At 26.0% G+C, this 20,599-nt stretch overlaps 1 protein-coding gene across 2 annotated transcripts in view; it reads right to left on the bottom strand.

Moving 5' to 3' along the window:
- The window catches only part of LOC107161914 (uncharacterized), a 147,375-nt gene that overhangs the window by 117,623 nt on the left and 9,153 nt on the right, over nucleotides 1–20,599 (bottom strand). The gene's annotated exons all lie outside the window — the stretch shown is intronic.

The following is a 20,599-nucleotide window of genomic DNA, read 5'->3' as shown; positions in this document are numbered from 1 at the left end:
AAAAAAGCGGGTAAGTCGTGGATGTCGCTCTGCTGTACAGTAGGTTACTGTAATGGGTGGGATTAAATTTGAATGCAATGATAGGTATCATTGTATACGAAAAACGATTCTGAACGGAGATGATTTCTCAGTCTAGAATATATTATATTTAAATATTGTCATATATTATATTTTGAAACAAATATTTGATTTTTCAATTAAGACGCATTTTGCATAAGGCATGGTTAATCAATTAGTGTAGTTATCATGTAGTTATCATAATTCATAATACCTTATATTATCATAGATATACGAATACCTGGTTTGAGGACAAATCGTTATCATTACGCGATTTCATAAAAATTTAAAACTCAAACGCTCAAAACATTTTTCCTATAATGACGTTTCAAATTTTCTCTATAGCTATTTGAAGCAAAACTTATGGAAAATTTAGTGTTGCATTTTATAACCTTAGATAAAAATACAAACAATATTATGAATTTTGAACTACAAAATAATTCGCATTCGTAATTCATGGTTTTGACGAATTTTTGTCAATATTTTAAATTCAAATGCTTATAAAAATTTAATTTGCACTGCCAGTACATTTTTTTTGTGATAAAGATTGAAAAAATTGTAAGGAATCTTATATTAAATTTTTAAATCTTAGTTTAAAAAAGAAAATTTTTTATTAATTTCTAGCTTAAAATAATTTGTGATTTTTACGTATTTTGTCAATATTCAAACTTTGCTTATAAAAAAAAAATTGTAACTATGAATTTATTTTATTTTTCAACTTCTGTTGTAATAATATGTTAAGAGCCTTGTATTAAATTTTCAAGATTTTCTACCAAAAAATACATTTTTATCGATTTTAATTTAAAAAAAAACTAATAATGATTGAAAATTGCATATACCTATGAATAGTTCAACTTAAGTCAAATTTTTTTAACAATTTCATGGTGGATAGAACATAGGTACTTATATAAACATTCGGCGAAAATTTCATGTATCAATGGTCATTCGTTTTAAAGTTACATAAAAAATCAAAATCGATTTTGTCGAAAACCGTATTTTTTATGTATTTAATCAAATTTTGAACTGTAAATTCTTATAAAAAAAATTTGTGACTATATATTTCTTTTATTTTTCAACTGCTATTGTAAAAATATGTTAGGAGCCTTGTATTAAATTTTAAAATCTTAGAATTAAAAAGAAAAACTTTTATGAATTTCTATCTAAGATAATTTGAACATTGCCGTAATTTTTACGCATTAAGTCAATATTTGAACTTCAAATGCTAATAAAAAAAAATTGTGCCTATGTATTTTTATAATTTTTTAATCACTATAAGAATAACTTATGAGGAACTTTGTATTCAATTTTCAAGTATTTTGATAGGGCCAAAAAGTTTTTATCGACACTTCAAAAAAAAATTTTCAGACAAATTGAAAATTTCAGTCGTCTATAAATATCTCAAAAAAAGTCAAAATATTTTGAAAATTAAATCATGTAAAGAAAATGCCAATCCTAATAACTGGTAAAATTTTCAAGTATCTAGGACTTATACTTTTTGAATAATAACAAATATTTAAAATCGTTTCAGGATAAATCGTTATCGTTACACTATTTCGTAAAAATTTAAAATTTAAACGCACTTAAAATTTGTCCTATAATGATGCTTCGAGTTGTCTCTATAACTACTTTAAAAAACTCTATAAAAACTTATGGAAAACTTAGTGTTGTATTTTTAATCCTTAGTTATAAACAAAAAAAATTTTATGATTTTTCAGCTTCAAAATTACTTGCAAATTTTCGCATTTTCGACAGATTTCGTAAAATTTTGAACTATAAACGCTTATTAAAAAAAATCGTGACTTAAAATTTTTAATTTTTTTTAGCTACGATAAGAACAATTCATAAGGAACCTTGTATTAAAATTTCAAGTTTTTTTGGTCGTCCAACATTTTTTTACCGACACTTCAAAAAAAAATTCTCAAAAAAGTCGAAAATTTCAGTGGTCTATAAATAACTCAAAAAAAGTCAAACATTTTTGAAAATTAAACAGTATATAGATAGCACTACCATAAGCATTTGGTGAAAATTTCAAGTATTTACAGTGATTAATTTTTGAATTACAACCATATAAAAAAATCGATTTGGTTGAAAACTGATTTTGCGTAAAAATTCCCGTTTTTCTGACATTTTTTTTTTTTTTTGTTTTTCTCGATTTTTTTGAAAAATGTAGGGAAATGTTTACTTTTGACCTCTATAATGCACCAAGGATCTTCACTTTTACATCGGAAACCACCCCCAAAGTTTGAAATCGAAGCATTATTTCGACTAGTTATGCTGTACACACACACAAAAACACACATCATTGTAAAATCAATACATTCATCACTTCGTTCAGAATCTAAAAAAATCAGAGATCTAGAAATATAAATTATACAATCGATTGGTATTTGATTGGAATTGATACAATTCTGCCTTCTATGTATATATTAGTTACCAACACCTTTTTGAAATGTATTTGTGCGTGAATGTAGACACGGAATAATTGGAACAATGCGTAAATGATATTCAACCGAAGTCTGAAGTTGAAAACATTGTTTGTATACCAATCTTAATTTTATATACTTGTGAAAGTTTTAAAGTCATATATATAAAGTACAACAAAGCTTTTTATAGATTATATCTAGAATTCAGAGAAAACAGATAAGTTATCGACTTAATTATTCTTAATTAAGAATAAACCCAGAACAAAAAAAATTATAATCATGAACTTTTCTATTCACCGGTCCATTGGTACAATAGTTTGATTTCAATGTAAACAACGCAAAAAAATATTCATTTAAATATTGCATATAACATATATTATGAAATATTATGCATCTATAATTACTTATAACATAATATACTATATTGCACATAATAGCCTAATCTCAACACAAACCAAGTTTTATTTATACATTTTTTTTCTGTAGTAACAATGTATATTATCTATATTCTATTATCTAAATATTGATGTACTAAAATATTTGAAATATATAACTATTATAATTTAATTTAAATATGGAAATTATAAATTAATCATTTAAATTATTGTCTATTAATTGTAAATTGAAGTTAGAATTAAAATAATTATGATCATTAATCAATCTACCAATATAGTTAGAAACAGTTTTCAACAAGCCACCATTTGCCTAACTAAGTTTAGTCACACTCACTCACACTTATTTTATAGAGCACAATATGCATAGAGCGTTTATCATCAAGCAAGCAACATGAATTATGAATAATCGTTTGAAGTTTAAACCACGTGTAAAATGTTTTAGACTACTTTTCGAAATTTCGTCAAGAGAGATTCTAAGTATGTATTATTCTCATTCGTTAAAGTTTTTTTAACACGCACACTATATAAATAATATACCAAAACATTTTTTGATTCATTTGATGTATTCGTTTTGAATTTCAACATCATTAATAAATTATGTATTATTTTATATCAAATCTTTTTCTCTAAAAATGTTTTGTTAATGTGCTTCGTGAATAAACATTGTGTATCTATAATATAATTCCAACAAATTTAAGTATATAATGATGTTTTTAAAATGTCATCTAATAATAAAAATCTAAACCGATCGAATATAAAAATCGAAAATGCCATATAAATACAAAAAGAAGTGACATTATTCATTGTCTTTTTGTCTTTGCTTTTTTTTATTTAACGAAAATACAGATAAAAAAATAAAGCGGGTAAGTGGATGGTGCTCTGCTGTACAGTATAGGTTAGGTTAGGTTACCTAACCTAATCGATATTGTTATTATTTAAAAAAAAAAAAAATGAAGATACCTATAAAATAAATTCCAAATTAAATCAGATTCAATATGTACCCGACTCACTCAAACATGCATAATAGATATATAAAATGTATTATAAAATATTAATATAGGCCATTAAAAACATTTACTATTAATATTAAAATATAAAGTATACTTAAGAAATTTAAGTACCCCCGAATAATATTTTTAAATTACAACTATAATTAAAATCGTTATTTATTAGATTATTTAATATGTAATTTTATCCAAATTTGAACTTAAAATTTTTATTTTCAACAACCAAAACAGTGTTTTTGAGATAAACTGATACCGATTTTTATATGAACAAAAAATATAATGTCAATTAATTTCCTGGTCTTTTTCTAAAGCAGTTTTTCTCTCGCGGTTTAGATTAGTTCAACTGAATATTGTAAATTGTACGTCTATAATAAAATATATGTCAATTTTGTTTTCACACAATTGCATCAATGTCAGGCACGTACGTCAGTACCAATATTATTTGCATAATTATTACGAGCATATGATATGCTTTCATCAAAATTCAAAGGCAATATCAAATAATACAATAATAATTTAGATGGTTAGTTATTAGTTATTACACAACTACTCAAAAATAAAGATAAGGTAAAGCGTACTCGTATACTTGCATATTATACGTTATAGCTTAAGTATACAGAGTACTACACATTCACACCGTCATCTCCATCTGGCATCTACCCATTCTGCAAATATATAACAGTAACTTTTGTATCATTTTATTATTTAATGCTGTCAAAGAGTTATTATTGATATTATTGATATAGGATGAATCAGTCTTAATAATATTAGGTATTTATATTTTTCAATTATTTATGTACAACCAGATGATTATTTTTATACATATATATATATATATATATATATATATATATTATATATATATTCATTTTGGTGATTGTTTTGTTATACAGATAATTTCAAGATATATGGTTTATTACGAATCATTATAAAAACACACGATCCTAAATAAAATGTAGTTAATAAACTTAAACATATTTTTAAACGATGTATTAATGATTCAATAACAGTAAAATTGTTTTGTTTTTAGGTAACATGAATATTTTAATGCTGCTTATATTTTTTTATTATTTGTGTAGTATATTTTTTAATACTCAGCTATAGCTAGGTAAATACATTTTGTTAGGCTTTACGTGTAACCAGACAAGACAATATTGGCTTAATGCCAAAACAAAAAAAAAAAAACAAGAAATTAAACTAAACTCTTATTGTACCAACGTACAACATAAAAAATAAATATATTTACACCATTAAGTACAAGATCAGTACTAGAATTGAATTTTTGTGTTTCCAGAATATTTTAGACAATTATTTACCATTTTTTATTTTAATAATAAATTTATTTACAATTTTTTTGTTATGAATTTTCAAATAATAGCTTTAGCACCATTTTTTCAAATTCATGAGATTTATTTGTACTACTTAAGAAGTTGTGCTACTAACTTCTGTTTTTATTTTTTTTTTTAATGAGAACCTCATTTTTCTGTAAATCATTCAGTGGATACCTAATTACTTTGAAAATGTTTATATACTTAGTACAAAATTCTAACGAGTAGATTCACAGTTATAAAAACGTCTCTAAATTAAGGATAATAGTCCTTAAAAATAGTTTTACGAAAATATAAAATACAATATATTATGCAGTCTTGTCCATAGAGCATCTTCACAAATTATAAATGTTACATTATTAATATAAATCACTAAAATATTTGATTCAACGCTGCTGTAATATCTTCCAATCCGATAATTTTATAGGTACTTATTATACGCAGTACATATAATTATATAATTTAAAAACAAATCTTTAGAATTTTCATGTTGATACGTCAATATTTTTAGAAAAATATTACCAAAGAAAATCTTTCGTATTCATTTAAAAAATGGAAGTTAATATATACAGTATTAAGTACACAAAAATCTAAAAAATAAAGAATATAATTCTAAAGTTTAAGGGGTTGTCGGAAAAAAATGGATTGACCAAAAAATGAAACAACAAATTATTAATGTACAAAGGCAAATGGGTAAGTATGTAACTATATAATAGTTCACTAAAATCACTTAAAATGATGCTTTTCAAAGAAATATAATATGTGTTTGTATATTTATAATTGAAAATAGACAGATAAAATAATAGTATGATTTAATATCGGTATCGGCTATAATATTACTCTGTACAAATTAAATCAAAACAATTATGATTAACAGAAGTGGAACACCAAATTAATGTTCAAGACAAACTATCACTTTATTTTACAGCATAAAGTTATCAAAATATTGTAAAAAAATAAATATGTTTCTATACAATATATTTACTTACAACGGGTGAATGCGTCTATTCTTAGACACCTACCAAAATTTCATTTCACATAGTACATGATATGATTACGAAAACTTTCTGACACGTGGATTCGATTTGAAAAATACAACTACACCGGACGTTTTAATATCAGTCATCATGACGATAAAAAAAAAAAAAAATAGAAGTGACTGCGGAAAGGTCGTACACTCAGTGTTGACTAAAAGTTTTTAATGCCGACCAAATGGCTTAACAAATACATACACACGCCCAAACATATATATTATTTTACATGAACCAAAATCGGAAAACTCCATTAAAAAGTTGCACTTCGGGAGAAACAAAAAAATTAAACCTTAAAATAGTGTTGTGGCTTGTGTACGTGTAACGCACATCACATTGCAGTTCGTTGTTCCCCGGGGTAAAATGTCCCATAAAAATAAAAATAAACGTTGGCCAATCGTTTTCAATCAATTGGACCCCGTAGCAATCGTGGTCCGATTCCTGATGCGATAAGTTCATTGGGTGTATATACGTTTGGTGGCTATAGGATTGAAAGAGGGGTTGGGAGTAGGGTCCAATGACAGTACCCGTCTGATACACATATAAATATATTATACGGGTATTATGCATAAAGTAGAGATTGAGTTATTGACTTTAGGACGGATTTAACCGTGTGGGTGCAAAGGCAATAATAATAACACTAGCTATGCCGATAATAATAAAAATAATACGAATAGGTATAGAAGTTCCGTAGTTTTCATACAGCGTGTGGGGGGTGATATGGGGTGTAGGAAAAACGACTGTGGCGGAAGTGAAATCGTTAGCAAACATTACGGCCCCGGTGTCGGTTTGCAGTGTACACGGCAGTGGCGGTGGTGGCTTACGCACTGGGCAACAAATGGAAAGCAGTAAATTCGGATTTGAGCCCAGCAAGAGGACCCATTAAGATTTATAATACGCAGTGGCCGGTGCCGCCTGAAGCTCCAGCGCGTATTTATAAGAGACAGCCACGAGCCTTGCAGTATACCAATTGTATATTTTACCTAGCTTCCTACCTGCCTGCCCATCGCTATCTCACTCGCTCTGGTGCGAGCCCATTAAACCGATGTACCGGCTAATATAATCACGCGTATAACTTCGCATTATTCCGGTTCGAAGATTTTTGAGGTTATAAAAATAAATAAATGAATAAATTGAGTAAAAAAAACTTGTGCGCTTTTCTTTCGCTTTACTATAATAATATTAATAATAATGCAGAGCGACAAATGGGTGACTAAATGGTTCGAGGAAAATCTTTTATTTTCATTTTTATTATTGCCAGAAATCTCTACGCAGATTATTCCGTCTGCTGTGTGTACTCAATATATTTATATATCGTACGTAGTGAATTACACTTTATTTCATTAAACAAAACCGACAATTGTCTTTTTAGAGTATATCGTTTGTCAGACGACTTTTATCCTAATCGTTGGCCATTGAGGACTGCTATAATACATTCATGCAGTAGATTGAAAGCAGCGTATTCGATTTTAAGATAATTTTACTGCAAATAATTCTTGCACTATTCCAATTCACGATATTTATGTTAAAAACGAATAACATTTTTTTTAAATAAGGAGAAAATTACAATGGAAATAATATTAATCTAATTTGCTTAACTTATTGCGAGTTACACACTATATTTGTAAGAGACAGAGAATTTCATTATTTTATTTATTTTAAATTTTTAATATATGAATCCATAATAATGAAACATAAAAACTTAAAAAATAATTCAATAGTTTAATGTACAATATAAACGGTAGGCAACTGCTACTCATTGTTGATTGACAGTCATTTATAAAATTAATATACGTAAATTAATTTCTAATAACCGAAAATATAATTTTAAATGCTGAACAATATAAATTGACAGCAATAGTTTTGCATACGATGAACAAGTCACATTTGTGGATAGAATAAAATGTGCACTGACTCATATTAAATTGTTAATATTATTTTAACTTAAATTAAATTAATTTTTTATACTGTTATATACTGTGATAAAAATAAATAACATACAATTGTTGTATTTTAACTATTTTAACGAAGTATTATTTTCAGATTTAATAATTAATTGCACTCAATATCCAGGGGTCACATATTGGAATAATTATATTATATTTTGTAATATCGAAAATATTTTCATATTTATTTCAAAATCCATTAATTACAGTTTTAATGCTAACAATACGCCAATAATAAATCTTTATGATATACATAAATAAATTACTAAGGAAAGTGGGAAATAATTATGGTTGTCAAATTTTGTAAATTATATTGAAATATTTCATTTATTATTCCACGAATCAATTTAATTAAGAAAATTGATTTAATATTATTGAGCTGTATTATGATGAATGGTTGGTATAGTATACACGATACATAATATATTGAATTACAATAGCCAATAGATGCATCAGTGGCTTTCTTAAATTCCAAGTTTTCGACAGAATCATTAATCATTAACGTTCAATCAGTAAAATAATGTAGTACATTGTACATAGTGCAATTATTATTGAGGTGTAGAATAAATTAAATTTTCACATTTTAAATATACTTAAATTATAAAAAATATGTAATTATATTATTATATATCGTAAATATATATTTATTATTATTAATATAGAATTGTCGAGGATGTTTTAGAAATATAGATATAAATGTATATATTTTTGAATCTAAGTAAAAATAAACTGTAAACAACACTTTTAATGTCATGGATAATCAATGATGCCCATTGAAAATAATAATCATACACCAAATTAAAAAATAATAATCTGGTAGAAAAAAGATTTTTTAAATTTACTAATAAAATAATTATAAGTATCTAAATTTAAATTGGAAATACCCATATTTATAAGCATTGAAAATAATTATGATAATTTAATTACATTATCCAAAAATATAATATAACTATAAGTTTACAAAGCTTTTACTTTAGGTTAAATAGTTTAAACATATATCTTGTGTATTTCGTTATTTCTATTATTTTTAAGATAAAAATGTTTGAACAAATTTACTATTGCATTAAAATTATCATAATATTAGTCTGTTTCATTGATCAAATAATAATCAAACAATTAAATGCAGTGAAAAATAATAAAAATAATAAGTTATTAGATATTTTAAAACTAATTTTTTTTTTTTAATGCATTTAAATAAATAATAAATTCAATACCGTTATTTTTTTATATTGAATGAATGGTTAAAAGTGATAATATGGGGGTGAAGTGGCCGAGCGGACTAAGGGCCCGTATTACAATATTTGAACTCCGGTTAAACCACGGAATTCGGCCGGTAAAATGAAAGGTTCAAGCATAACCGAGGTTTAAACTATGGTTGTAAAACGGGTCCTAAGGCGTCGGTCGCGACCGGCGCCATCGCCGTCGAATCTCGGTCACTGGTGGTATCGCTCTTCGGGCATTTCGCGGTGTCTGGAGAAGGAGGCCGTCGCCCTCCTACAGGGTTTGGGAGAAACCTACGGGTGCCCATTCAAAAGTTTGCCAAAAACCCACGTGTTAAAAACCTACAGTACCTTTCCCTACAGTTCCACAGGCTAATGACCTCAGTCGTTGAAGCCTTAACCCTAAAAAAAAAAAAAAGTGATTGTAATAATCCAATAAAAGTACAGCTAAAGACTTCAAGTTAAACACTAAACTTGAATATTTATATCGTAAACGTTACATTATTATAACAGTAAACGTCTAACTTTAGGTACATAACCACTATACTATATATTCAATGAGATGCATACGGTATATGAATAAACTATATAAACATGAAACAGCTGAATAAATAAATTAAATGGACTAGGTCAATCGGTGAGCCCATTAGCTTGCATTGAATATATATTGCATTTATTTTTTATTATTATTTATTAGTTATAGTACAGAGTTAACGCAAATAATACAAGTTTATCCATTAAGCTACTCTCTATAGCTAACGGCAAACGAGTAAGATAGGTTAACTATTTGTACTTGATACATATATAACCTAAATACATTTTCAGAATAATTTAATTACGGAAACAGAAAATTGGGATGTTACAAGGCTAATAGTTGTACTATATTATTGAGAGTAAGATGTAATGGGTGTTAACTGTTAACACAATTTGAAACCTATACAATAATCTTTATCACAATTTATTAGTATAAAGTAATATTATACAAATAAGTGTATGAATATTTATTGGTTTTATAATCAGATATATGTTTTTAAAATAGGATATATTCTATTCTATTAGATGGTCAAACTTAGCTAAAAAGAATTGTTGAAATAATTCATGTCCCTAATAGTTAAAATATGGGGGAATGGTAAACTCCTACAAATGTAGTGTAATCTCCTACAAAAGATAGTGTTAACTCCTACAAAAATATCAGTCTTGCAATATATTAACACATAAAATAAAAATGGTTTGAAAAATATAATAAAAATAAAAATAAAACAATAATCATTATCATTTACGTTTAAAACAAAATTTTTAAAATATAATAAAAGTGTTAATAAAATAATAGTCATAATCATTTAATCCTAAAACAAAATATGTTTGAAAAAAATAATAAAAATGATAATAAGACTATAGTCATAATTATTTAATCCTAAAACAAAAATTGTTTGAAAAATATAATAAAACAATACCTAGTAATAATCCCATACGTTTAAAATAAAAATGTCTATGTAGGAGATTACAATATCTTTGATTTTCAGGTAAAAATTTTAAAATGTTATTAGTGTAGGAGTTTACATTTGGCCAAAATATGGACGTATAATTAATAAAAATAGATTTTATGACAAGTAAATATATATTATTCGTAAGTATTTTTAAAAATTCATAATATTGACTTATATAATTTAAAATAATGTTTATTATAATTTATAACTAATTTGGAAATTAAAAATAAAATTGATTATTATGGTGTAAAATGTATGTCTTTAAAATACATAAATTAGAACAAGTCGTTAATGTAAAATGTTTACACAGCTAAAATTTGATGCAAATAGGCTCTATCCAAAATTACTATTTTTTTAGGCGCTGGGCAATGTTCTTCCGTTTATCGTATTTATTAGTAATATTTTTTTTTTATTTTATTTTTTTTTTTTTTTAAGGGGAACCCGCGGCAACAGGCCATTGGGTGTGGGGTGGTACGGTAGGGATTATTTTGTATATTTGTCAGTAGATTTTTAAGTGGGTAGGGTTGTAACACGTGTTTGTGTATGTGTGGCAAGGATATGTTGCCAAAAATCCCAGGTGGTCACCCATCCGGGAGCTAGCAACTGCGGCCGGTACGTACGCTCAGTGCGTTTCAGCAGATTGAGCGTACGACCGCACCTCACCAAGCCACAGTAAGTAATATTTTTGTTTTTAAGAAATAAGGAATAAATATTATAAAAAGATGGTACATACGTAACTTGGTAATGAAAACTAAGTGGGGGATTAATTCGATAAGATGATTTACCAAACACTGCTGAGTCCAAGCCAATCAATGATTCTCATTTAAATTCAAAACACGCAAAACATTCTGTTTTTATATTATTATTTTTGTTGTGGTATAATATGTACAATAACCTTCATTAACATTTTTAGTACTTGTTTTTAAAAATATAATACAATTCACAATTTCATTTGAATTCATATACTGGTCACATAAATTTATATATACATGATTTTGTTCATGTTTTTTTATCCAACTCTCCAATAATACATTTACACTTTTTAAATTTATACTATAACGTATAAAACAATTTATGAAATATGTAAATTAAATTGTAATAAGTTTAGCTTTAAATGAAAAAATATTATTTTTTCATCATAATACACTTTTGTAAAGAAAAAATAATTATTATATTAAATTGTTTTGTATTGACAAACAACGTTACGTATATTCTATAATATTCTATAATAATTCCATAATAATACAAATATAATTCAGGTTTAAGTTACATCAAATTAAAGTGTTATCTCTAATCATTTTAAATTTTCAAGCGAAGAAATGAATGTAGGTTAGATATTATATATTGTATTGAATGGTATTAATATTAGTATATTGATTTTACAATGATAAGTATTTTATTTTTTATTGTTTTGTGTTTTTCGTCACATTTTAGAACAGTAAAAATAGTTAAATGTATAACTTTAACATCTATTCTGGTAGGAAATTGAATCTGAATTAGGTGAGCAGGTGGAGTAAAAAGTGAAAATTCTAAATTCTTTTCTTAATAAACACAACCGGAATACTTATAGCAAATGAATAACTTAAGTATCATTATCAAATATCATATCATGAAAAATACCTACTTAATTACCTACCTAGTAATATAGGCTGAAAAATGATCTTTGCAATGATTCGTTTTTAGCATGTTAATTATTTATCATTGAATTCAAATTTAACACACCTATTGAGTGATTTACTAGAGAGTAAACTGTTAAGTACTATTGTTTTTACGTGATTAAGCATTTACGAAATCAAAAGTTACCAAATTTACAACCTTTGAGAATATTATTGTTTCGCTACAACAGTATACACACCAAAACTATTTGCATTTACAATTTTAAAAGTGTAACTGAATTGTGATTGGTCCAGGCCTCCAGGCATACTAATGAAACTATATAATATTATGGATATTGCTTTTAGGCTTTACTGAAGTATAGGTTAGTATACAACAACAAAAAAAAAAAAATCACGAGAAAATTCTATATAAAAATAACTTATATGGCCATAATATAAAAAAAATAATATATAATAAATGTATATTATAAGGTGTAAGATATTAGATAAAGCCATTTTAAGTATCTCAATAATTATTACAACTTATTAAATGTATTTCCTAGCATAAAATATCTTACCTATAACATTTTAATCAAATAAAATTACTCCCTATAAATGTATCGTTATAATTACATATTATTGTAAAATGTCCGTGTTTCCGTATAACCGTTCAGTGAAACACAATTTTTCTATTTCCGACAGACTGTGGTATATTTTTACTCTATATACCAACGTCAAGTCAAGTTAGATAATATTTTGAAAATTTAAAGATTAACAGTTTTGATATTTAACACATAAAAAATGTAGTTGCAGTAATTTGTTTTAAAAACTATCATATGATAATAGAAAGGAAATTAAATATGTCAATGTCTAAAATATAACTATGACGGCGTTATATATAGGCAAAACTAATACAGAGCCAACTGAATTTTATTAAGGTGATTTATCATAATAGTTACACATATTGTACCTTAATACTACTTTTATTTTATTTTTTAAATAATATCCTTTATATAAAACGACGGAATTTTGGATGTAATAACAAAATAATACTAATTATTATTATGATATCATTTTTTAAAACTGTGATTTTCTTACGATAAAAATTAAAATTGAATAATAATTTTAATAAATATTAAATAAGATGTACTTTCTCTAACTAGGTATCATCGATTAATTTTTAATAATAATAACAACTATTAGTATGCTTTTAAAGTCAAGGTTAAACAACATGAAATGAACTAAGTATGCTTAATATTATAGTTATGCTCATACATTATTTTCTCAGCTGTTAATAATACGAATATGTCTATTTTTTTTATATTTGTGATGCAGTATAATACTCTACAATTATGCGCACATAATTTTGGAAATATATTTACTGGCTAAATATAATAATAGCATCTATATGTGTAGTTTATTTGGAAAGAAAATGAAAAGATAGAACGAGAGAAAAAGAAATTGAGACTGTTTTACATAAGAAACGTGTGCTTATCAGTTATCACTGACAACACCACGGAATATTAAAGTGTCAGAGCAAGTGTTCACGTTATGACCTCGCTTTTACCGTTTCGAATATTTTATGACAGGACGTCCTACACCAACACCCCATCAACTTATTATGATTAAAGCATTATATATATATATATATATCTTTTATTGCCAAAAGGGAAAAATTGAACTCTAACCATAATTTTGGTCGACATTAGTTCACAGACCCTTACTCATTGTTAGCAATTTCAACGAATAATAATTAGTCCCATCCATTATCTAAGCTTAAACAACGAATACAATGAAATTTCCTTAGAAACAATAATTAATTGAATCCCTGTTGGAATAATTTTAGTATCATCACGAAAATCTCATGCAATAATCAAGAAATAAAAGTGTAATTATAATAGATTTTGTAACTATACCTAAATTATAATTTAAAAAAAATCATCCTTGCCTTGCTTCTGAAAAATATCGGTTATTTATATCATGTAAACAATAATAATAAACGTATATTTAGAATATTTTTTTAAATATAATGATAAAATAAATAAAAATATTTAAATATCATGATTTCTAGTCTATACTTTTTAATAATATATTTATTAAAGTAGTTAGCAAAAACTAAATATATGGTTTCATTTCAAAAAAAAAAAAAAAAAATAAATAATAAGATGAATGTTAACTAAGTTTTTCTCCTTCTGCATTTCAGGCTTTTCTATAGAATATACTTAAACTTTAGCTCAATTTACACAGCTGAGGCAGTGGCAATCTCCTTTGCCCCGGACCTCATTAAAACAACACACACACATAAAGCAGTAATCCTAAGCGACTCACTAAGCACGATAAGAAGTATCGATAACCCCATCACCCCAAATGAGATCACCAGGAAAATACATAACCAACTCAACGATCTTCCACAGTCAGGCCACTCAATCACTCTGATTTGGATTCCTAGCCACAATCAAATCTCGGGTAATGAAAGAGCTGACGAAAAAGCTCGTCAAGCATTAACCTCCCCTGACGCTATTAAACTCAACTGTTTTACCCTAAACGACGCCAGATCCTTATCAAAAACAATTGCAAACAATTTATGGCTACGGGAATGGAAACAAGGAGCCTCTAAACTTAACCAAATCAAAAACACCATTCACACATGGCATTCCCTACCTGAATTTTCAAGAAAGATGGAAGTCTCCATAAATAGAATGCGCATAGGACACACGCAGCTAACTCACCAGTACTTGATGAAGAAAGAAGACCCACCCATTTGCGCCAGTTGTCGTACACTTCTATCTATCAAACACATCGTATCTGAATGCCGTTCCTTCGAATCGGACAAACGAGAAACTGGAGTATCAAATATTATATCGGAAGCCCTCCACCCCGACAACATTAGCCGCATGATGTCCTTTTTAATCAAGACCAACCTAATTAACAATCTATAATCTATTATGTTGTAATATGTGTAATATGTGTAATGTTTTTGTAAATAATGTAAATAGTGTATACAACAATTTTCATTAACAATGTAAACTATGTCAGCCAATGGCCTCCACAGCCGAGGCTTATTTCTAATAAAAAAAAAAAAAAAAAAAGAATATACTTAAGATAAACTATAGGTATACGTTTACATAGCTTTATCGGAAAACCAATAATGTGCAACAATTCTGAAAACGACGTTTTTATCCATTCGAGACCATCAGAACTTCAAAAGATATTGTGTATCTAACATTTTTCTTAAGATTATTTTATCTGAGATAAGATTTGAGTTTTATACTACAAGTGTCCTATCCAATTATCTGTTTATCTACGAATACGTTCTATCCATAAAAGACATAACAAAACCATAAAGGTCATTATTGTTTAGCCAAATGGAAATAACTATATTGACCAAAGATCTGGGAGTCAATCATTCATTAGTTATTAGAACGATAATTTATTATCAAGTCAATAATACTATAGATGAAACTAGATTATTGAATTACAGCGTAAAATGGGTCAAACAGAATTTTTTCGATAACGTGACTTGCAAATAATTTTTTTAAGTTCAATATTATCCATTCAATAACACTTATGTAAGGATCATATAAGATATATTATTCAACTGCCTATTAATAATCAATGTTAATAATTCATATGAATAAATTGTGTGATACACATAAATAAGAAAACTATATATTTAAAAAAATTGGAATGTCTTAAGAACATCAAAGTAGCTTCCATAACCTTTTAGATAAATATAACTTGGAAAAAATTTCAGTTCACAGTTCGATTGATTTATATCACCTAACTTTATATAATAATATTACAATCGTTCATAGTATGTATTCAATACATAGTATTGATTAAAAATACCTGTCCATTTTCTGTTGTACAATTTTGATAAAATATGATTTAAAATTAAAACAAATCGATTAAAAATTATAAAAATTACTAAATTTTAGCTATAGTGAGTATTATAGTAGTATAATGTAAAAGCTATTCCTAAACAAAAATAAACATTCCAATTGTGCAAGAAAGTATTAATTTATTTGTGTTTAAAACACAACGAATTTATTTAGGAACATTTTTAAAATTAATTTTAATCATGAAAAAATTAATGCAAAACTTCGTTAAGTACATCTGACCCTATTTTTTCACACTTGTTTAGGTAAATTCAAAGAGTATAAAAATTACGAAGTTGTAGACATTACAAGGTCAACTATAGTTTAAATAAAAGTTAGGTCTGGTTAAAAGCTAGCTTACCTAGATCAATAATAATAATGCCATAAATTAATGATCATTTTACTTATCTTTTGTAATACCAAATTTGTTTTATGAAAAAAATCTTATTGTTTGGATTTGAATGGTTTTTGAACAACTATGAGTACTATAAAATAGTTTAATCTATTCATATGGACAATATAATAATGTGATCATTTGCACAATGATTGCACTATAAAAAAAATAAAATAAAAAGAATTTTTAAAATACATCATGTATGCCTAAGAAAAGCAAGAAATTTTACACAGCTTGACTTTACGGATTGTCAATAATTATAAAGCAAAACTTAATTCTACGTTTTTACTATTTCAATCCCTGCAGTTTTGTTTTTAAAGTACCTGGTTTTGGCCGCTTTAATATCTTTTCAATACTTGTCACTTTGTGTTTAAGCACTCAGGGAATATTTTGCAGTTGATATTAATGTGGATTAAAATTATAAATTTATAAATATAAAGGTATTGCTGAGATTGCCTCAAAGGATGTTGACCTAACTGTACTATACTCGCACTTCAATAATGATACTACATAGCATTCATAGAATTATGGGTTCGGTCATATTAAATTAAAATCTATAAATGTACCTATGTTCTAGAAAATAAAAAAAACGGGAATGAGCATTTACCTATCACTTATGGTACGCCACAAAATATATAATAACAATAATAAATAATAATAATAAATCACTAGTATGTAAAATCTTAAATGTTCGGAAAATTTTCAATAAATAAGGTAACGTGTGAAGTATCTTAAAAAACAATACTTTATCTGATATGAAAACGAGATATCAGTGTAGGTATAGACCGGTAAGTTAGTCAGTTGTGATGGCGCTACCAACACCAAGCCATCAATGCACGAAGAACATCAAAGTGTGGTGAAAGGCACATTTATATAGGCACGTTTATGGCGACAAAACGCGATAAAATTGAAGACATTAATAGAAGAAAAAAATAACAAAAGAGAAAAACATGGAAATGCATAGGTCACGGATGAGGGACGTACACAAAACCATATTTTAAGTTATACTTAAGTGGAGTGATATAGTGTCGTATAATAATCAAGGAAAATATAGGCTATTGAATAATATTATAGTTATAAATGTGTATTTATTTGATGGCTATAATTTAATGTTAAATACAACAAATTATGACAAATAAGATGATTGATATCCAATAATCCTCACCATATTTCTTCATAAGAAATTAAATCAGATAAGCAGGACTCAAAATTGATTTTATCGAAAACTGGTTAAAACCTAGTTTTTTTTTCAACACCAAAACCGTAACTGAAATCTAAAAAACTAAATCGAAATCACTATAACTAAATTATTGTTCATTTTTCACAATCTTAAAAATTAATAATCATAGTATTTACCATTTAAGTAAAAATTAATATTTTAATTCAAAGAAAATAATATTATGTTTTAATTTATTAAGGAAATTCCACTGATATAAAAAAAAATGGAAATTTTAATAATTTTAAAAACGTTACACGAAATCTAAGAAATAAAAAACCATTCACAATCTAAATTGAAACCGATAATTTTCAAAAACGGATCTTAAAGCCCTAAATGAAACCTAAAAATTCCAAAGGCCATTTACAAAACGTAAAAATTCCAAAACTGAAGCAAAAACCATTAAAATATTAAAAGGTTGGAGTCCTGCATCAAAGTCAGGTCAATTATTTTTTCCAAGAATTGTTGTCACATGGCAATATGCAATATTTATTTTTATGATTACAATATACTTAAATTTTTTTTTACTTTTCTAATATTAGAAAAACAATTAATATACACGGTCAATTCTATTCCCAATTTTATTCCATTTCATCCTTATTAATTTACTATAGTATACAATAATTTAGAAGGTAAAATTGTCCTCTAACTTCTGTGAATGATGTAAGTATTTTTAATCGTCATAATATTTAAACGCAATGTGCCACATCAGTTTAAGTATAATCCTTTATTGTTCTTACAAAATTATGATATAGTTATTCAAAATCTAAAAAAAATAATAATATGTGAACTATTTATATCTATTTTCAAAAAATACAGAAAAATTTCAAATATTTTAAAATTAACAAAAAAATCTCGATCAACTTGATGAACCAAAAGAAAAAACACGATTCAATTATTAAGATTATACTTAGATAAATGCTAAATATTAAATGTTTATTATTGCAGTAAAAAGTAAACATATAATTAATTATTGAAAGTAGAAAAAAAATTCCCTTAAGAATGAGTTATATGACTCAATTTAAAAATGATTGATTTAGATTTATTCAAATAGAATTAAGAATGTCAGAAATAATTTTACCAATAATATTTAGTTTATCTAGGATCCCCCCCCCCCAAAAAAAAAAAAAAACTCTTAATTTTACTTACTTAAATTTAAAAATTAATATTGATACCAGAATTTACTCTTTTCTATAATATATTTAAAATGTTTAGATAAAATTCAACAATATTTAACTGTATTAAAAAAATTTTTTTTAAAGCATTCAAAATTTGAGAAATATTCAATTATCAAGTAATGTCATATTTTTATAATTATACATGTATATTATAGGTATATATTTAAAATTTAATACACTAATAAAGTGAAAAAATTAATAATGAGTAACATTTTAATTCACTTGCATTATTTTTATTTTCCTTAAAGTTAAAACTGATTATAAATTAACAGTTTTTAATTAATGCGTATAAACTAAATCGACTGTAGACGCTAGTTTAAATTCAGATAACCAGAAATAAAGGATATACAAAACCAGATTTTGTACTGCAATGCAGATAGGTATACGCAAAAAACCTCTGCATTATTGTTTCTTGAACACTATAGAGTAAGTAATTGTAAATTTTAATTACCATAGTTTCAGATAATATGGGTACATCATAGTTTTCGATTCTTATAGGACTTAATAATAATTTAAGTCTGATTTTAAATTTTTTTTTTTTTTTTTTTTTTTGAAATAAACAATCTGTACAGTTTGCACAATAAGCTTATATAATGATTTTAAATTAAATATAGTTTTTTATAAAATGTTACATAATAATATATTTAATTAAATTTACTATAATCACTTTAATTGAGTGAGTCCGTTTTCGACCAAAATCGTATACCCTTCCCTTTTCGAGCAAAACAAAAATGTATATAATAAATTTAAAATAATGATATACAATTTTTGCCAATAATTAATAAGTATAATAATAATAGAAAGCTAATCTCAATCAATCATGTCTTCAAGAATGGAGAAAAATAAAAAATATTAAATTAAAAGAAATTAAATCCTCCACCCACCCTTGGATGCACGATATGTCATTCTCTTGCAGACATCAAATCATCATCGATAGACTACGAATTGGCCACTCATGAGCGTTTAATAAAGGGAACAACGGATATGCACCTCATGTAACACCGTGATCACAGTAAAACATCTTTTAACTGAATGCCTCCTCACAAAAGACGCCAGACACAAACTGATGTTTCCCAACAATCTGTGTGAAATACTTGCAACAAACGAAGAGAGAACATCATCAATTTTAGAATTTCTCAAAGAGACTAACCTTCTGCATAAAACATAATAGCGTTAGCAAAACTTAAAATATCACACAAAATGTAAACATATTTCTCTTAAAACTTATTGTATACCTTTTTCACTTATTTACAATTTATTATTTTGTATACATTAACTATTACAGCTTAACAATTAGCTTATTTATACAGATTACAGAATTATATTATATTATACCTGTTGGTTTATATTTTTTATATGCGCATATTAAAATTATACTCATTATTTACAAAAGTTGTATAATATTATTATTTTATTTTTTTATACATATAATATTATATATATT

The sequence above is a fragment of the Diuraphis noxia genome, unplaced genomic scaffold, assembly GCF_037042655.1.
Source record: "Diuraphis noxia isolate RWA-SAM2 unplaced genomic scaffold, SU_Dnox_SAM2 contig0005, whole genome shotgun sequence".
NCBI lineage: Eukaryota > Metazoa > Arthropoda > Insecta > Hemiptera > Aphididae > Diuraphis > Diuraphis noxia.
The sequence above is the reverse complement of the archived record's forward strand: the minus strand, read 5'-3'. Positions and strand labels throughout refer to the sequence as shown.